The sequence below is a fragment of the Geospiza fortis genome, unplaced genomic scaffold, assembly GCF_000277835.1.
Source record: "Geospiza fortis unplaced genomic scaffold, GeoFor_1.0 scaffold23, whole genome shotgun sequence".
Classification (NCBI taxonomy): Eukaryota; Metazoa; Chordata; class Aves; order Passeriformes; family Thraupidae; genus Geospiza; species Geospiza fortis.
The window spans coordinates 15,666,768-15,671,887 of record NW_005054303.1 but is presented as its reverse complement, the minus strand read 5'-3'; the positions used below and the strand labels follow the sequence as shown (position 1 = coordinate 15,671,887).

General features: G+C 51.6%; 1 protein-coding gene across 1 annotated transcript in view; it reads right to left on the bottom strand.

Moving 5' to 3' along the window:
* Positions 1-5,120, bottom strand: part of MDGA2 (MAM domain containing glycosylphosphatidylinositol anchor 2) — a 148,001-nt gene that overhangs the window by 66,431 nt on the left and 76,450 nt on the right.

Sequence of the window (5,120 nt, the reverse complement as noted above, 5' to 3'; positions counted from 1 at the left end):
TCATAAAAGAAATGTCTGTGACAGATTTATCCGCAGCAATGTGTGGGTTGTGCTCTTTGGAAGCTCCCACATTTGTTTCTCAGCAGCCTGGAGAGCCTCAGAGGAGAATTCCCAGCCCTGATATGACACTTGTGCCATCCCAGTGCTCCCATCGCCCTCCCACCATTGCTCACTCCCCCACTGCCAGTTCTGCTTCCCTTTAAAGGGTCATTTGGCACTAAATCCCTTTTTTTATAACAGGATGGCAGCTGATTTTTTTATCATGGATAAATGGCTATGGATGAGGAAGGATTGTGGCAACTGAGACATCACCTCAGAATTGGAGGCCGGACCCCAAAATGCAGCTGGGGTCTGCCAAGGGGGGTTCATCCAAGTGGTGTTTATTCCATGGGGACTGGCATTAACAATCCCAAAAGGCACACTGGAATTATTTCCAGCAGGAGTTGGGCAGCCCCATGGAGAAGGAGCACCTCACAGTGAGCAGGTGATGGCCAAGGACACCAAGGATGTGGATGTGGGGGAGCAAATCCAGAGGAACCCATGGAGCTGCTCCAAGGGCTGGATCTGCTCTGGAGCCAGGCTGGGAGAGCTGGGAATGCTCCCCTGGAGAGGAGAAGGCTCCAGGGAGAGCTCAGAGCCCCTGGCAGGGCCTGAAGGGGCTCCAGGAGAGCTGGAGAGGGACTGGGGACAAGGCATGGAGGGACAGGAGCCAGGGAATGGCTCCCAGTGCCAGAGGGCAGGGATGGATGGGAGATTGGGAATTGGGAATTCCTGGCTGGGCTGGAATTGCCAGAGCAGCTGTGGCTGCCCCTGGATCCCTGGCAGTGCCCAAGGCCAGGCTGGACATTGGGGCACCCTGGGAGGTGTCCAGGCTTGTTTGGAAAACACTTGGAATGCTGTGGTGTGGGTGGAGAGATGGAAAATCCTGATTTAAATACTGCCCACCCTCCTTTTCCTTTGGTGCCACCTGAAAACTCATCTTTCCTGATGGATCTCCTGTCCTGAAGCAAGGACAGACATTCCCTGTGGGAACACAGCCCCTCCAGGAGCTTTCCGTCTCCTCCCTGTCCTTCCCTCAGCTCCTTTCCTGGAATGCCAGGCCTGCCAAAACCCAGCCTGCACCTCCCTCCTGTCTGCAGGAAAAATATTCCGAAGAGATTTCCAACCCCCAAGGGACAGAAACAACAAACTCGTCCCAGTGAGAAGCAATTCCAGCTTTCCCCCGAGATCTGCTCCCTGCCTCCAGCCCTGACAAGCCTGGTAGGAATCAGAGTTGAAATCTGGGGCTTTCACAGGAACCAAAGTGCTGCTTTCAGCTGTTTTGAAGGCTTTAATAGCTCCCGTCAGGTGAGACAGGCAGACATGGGAAGAGCTTTTTCCACAGCGAATGGAAGGAAAAATTATTTTATACTTAAAAAAAAAATTAGGAAAAATTAAAAAGAAATAAACAACAGCTGCTTAATAGAACATTTCCAATACTAATAAAACATGATTAATTCTCAGTTATGTGGTTTTGTGCCACAGCAGGTTCTGAGCACAAGAAAATTCCCAGGGGAGAAGGAGCACTGTGAAATCATGGACCAAAGCGGGAGAAAGGTGCTGTTCCAAGAAGAAAAATACAGTTTATAGGGAAAGGTGCCTGCCTGCAGCCAGGATTTTCCAGCTCCCCTGGCTTGTGGCTTCTCAGTTGAGAGCAAATATGACAGAGGCCTGTGTGGATCAGGAAAAATCCTGGATTTGTCCTTTCCCAGCCTGTGCACTGGATCTGCTCCTGGCTGGGACTGGTGGGATCCAGGCCTTTCCCAGCTGGATGGATGCTGGAGGCTCCTCAGGCTTCCCTGGGAATCTCAGCCTGCCCTGGCTCAGGGATTCACTGCCCTCCAGAGCTGAGGGGTCACTGGGATGAGATCCCTGATCCCAATATCCTGAGGGAAAAGCCCTGGGCCAGCCCACCCAGCTCTGCTGCAGCCCCAGCTGGGGCCAGGCTGGGAATTGTCCCTCTGGGAATTGTCCCTGTGGAGCTATCCCTGGATAGGTGGTGCTGGCAGCCTCTTCCAGATCCCAACATCTCCAGGCTGTGTGAGAGCAAAGGGTGAGCAAAAAGTTATCCCATCCCAGTCTGGGAATACAATCCCAGCCTGGGAATGCAATCCCAGTCTGAGCTATCCAATCCCAGTCTGAGCTATCCAATCTCAGCCTGGGAATGCAATCCGAGTCTGAGTTATCCAATCCCAACCTGAGAATCCAATTCCAGTCTGGGAATCCAATCCCAGTCTGAGCTACCCAATCCCAACCAGGGCATCCAATTCCAGTCTGAGCTATCCAATCCCAGCCTGAGAATCCAATTCCAGTCTGGGAATCCAATCCCAGTCTGGGAATCCAATCCCAGCCTGGGAATCCAATCCCAGTCGGAGCTATCCAATCCCAACCTGGGAATCCACCATTCCAGCTGGGACAAGGCGGGGAACTTGGGAAAAACACAGGAAGCACGCCCATGTTTGGAGGGGGGTGGGAAAGCAGATCCACGACAAAAATCCCCTGTGCAAGTGCAATCATTCCCCCTCTTTTCCCACCGGTTTTTCCTGAAAAAGCAGAGATAGCAGCACAGCAGAAAAAGCTGCACCTCGCTGAGATAAGGAGCAGCACCACAAGGGTGGTGACAGCTGATAAGGAAGGCTCTGTCAGTGTCCCAGATGGAAAGATCCCTCCAATCCCTGACTCCTCATCTCCCGTGGCATTTTGCAGTGCCTGTCACTGCCAGGCAGCTGAGAGCTCGTTACGGCTCCCAGGATTTATTCCTGCTCTTCCTGGAAGCAGCAGAGGGGACAGGAGAGACAAGGCCATCCATTAGGATGAAGAATTCCAGGGGCAATGACATCAATCCAAAGCCTGGCTGCAGCTCTGGGTCACTTTTGAGTAACAATGAGGCCCTACCAAGAATTTCTCCATACCCCACCCCATTTATGGCTCCAGCTCCCTCAAATTAAGACCCTCTAATTAGGGAGATTATCCACTCTCTAATTATAGGGAGAAGAAGTTCCAAATCTTTGCTCAGGGATGAAGAATTCCATGGACAATGCCATCAATCCAAGCCTGGTTGCACCTCTGATCACATTTGAGGAACAGTGAGGTCCCACCAAGAATTTCTCTGGCCCCCACCCCATTTATGGCTCCAGCTCCCTCAAATTAAGACCCTCTAATTAGGGAGATTATCCACTCTCTAATTATAGGGAGAAGAAGTCCCAAACCTTTGCTCAGGGATGAAGAATTCCATGGACAATGCCATCAATCCAAGCCTGGCTGTACCTCTGGGTCACGTTTGAGGAACAGTGACCAAAGCAATGAGGTCCCGCCAAGAATTGTTTGCTCCCCACCCCATTTATTGTCCCAGCTCCCCCAAATTTAGACCCTCTAATTAGGGGGATTCTCCACTCTCTAATTAAGGAGAGAAAAAGCCCAGACCTTTGCGCAGGAGGGTTTTTGGCAGGGTTTCCCCTTTCCAGCCCAGCTATTTGTTGTCACAACCTCACAGGTATTTAATTATCTCTGAGCTGTCTGTTCCACTGGCAAATGTAGCTGGAAATAGCAACAGGCTGGAAAATAAATCCCTGTTTTTGGGGGTGACACAGCAGGCACTGGCAGCCTGGGCACGTGGGATTTGTCTCCGTGAGCAACCCGCCTCAAAAGGATTGAGGAGAAAATAAAACCTGGATGGGTTTTTTTTCCCCCAAAGATTTTGGGAGACCCCAGAGCAGGGAATGGGGAGTCTGGGTGAGCAAGGTTAGGAGCAGGGAACCATGGAATTGTTCAGGTTGGAAAATCCTCTGAGATCATTGAGTCCAACTGTTCCATGGCCACCACTGCCCCAAGTGCCACATCCAGAGGGATTTTAAATTCCACCAGGGATGGGGACTTCACCCCTGCCTAGGGCTGGAGAACCCTTTCCAGGCAGGAATTCTCCCTGATACCCAACTAAACCCTTTCCAGGCAGGAAAGGAATTCTCCCTGACATCCAACTAAACCCTTTCCAGGCAGGAATTTTCCCTGATATCCAAATAAACCCTTTCCAGGCAGGAATTCTCCCTGATACACAACTAAACCCTTTCCAGGCACAATTTGAAGCCGTTTCTTCTCTTTCCACCACTTGTGCAAGGTTGAGCAGGCAAAGGCGGCTCCAGGGGCCCAAATCCAGGAGGAACGGAGCAGGGATGAACCAAGGGTGTGCCAGCCAAGGTGCTGCCGGTGGGGTGGGCAGCGAGGGGTGCCAGGCAGGTGCCACCAGGCAGTCACCAGCTGTGCCAGCTGTTGTCTCCCAGCAGGTGCTGCTGTGGCACAAGGAGAGCCCTGGAGGGCTCAGCCTCTTCCCGAGGGCTCCTGCAGCTCCAGAGGCTGCTCCGAGGAAAGGGCAGCTCTGCCCCTGCTTTGAGAAATGGAAAGGTACCCAAATCCTAGGTGGAAACAAGAAATGTTCCCTCATTCCTGCAGTCCACTGCCCGGGCTGGAAAAGGACAAATCCATGATTTTTCCTGATCCTAAGCAGAAACAACAAATGTTCCCTTATTGCTGCACCAAGGGGTTCTAAAATAAATTCACGCTCTCAGCAGTTTCCTGAAGTGGAGTGTGACACCGGGAGAACAAAAAGCTTTGGTGACACTTGGAAAAGTGACACCACCTGGAGAACAAAAGGCTTTGGTGACAGAGGACAAAAAGCTTTGGTGACACCCAGAGAACAAAAGGCTTTGGTGACACTCGGAGGAAAAAAAGCTTTGGTGACACTTGGAGATCAAAACTTGGAGAGCAAAAAGCTTTGGTGACACTCGGGGGACAAAAAGCTTTGGTGACACCTGGAGAACAAAAAGCTTTGGTGACACCTGGAGAACAAAGAGCCTTGGTGACACTTGGGTAGCACCGATTTAAAGCCACGCTGTCACCCTGTGAGTGGGCAGTGGCCCGTGGTGAGCAGGTTCTGCTGATCTGTGTCCAATTCTGGTTTTAAATAAAATATCTGAGACAACTCAGCCTCCCTGAGCTGCTGATCCAGCACGAGGTGAGGTGGCAGGAGGTCACTGCTCTCCTGTCCTCTGATTCTTTGTTCTGCTCTCCAGACAGACATTCGTGCT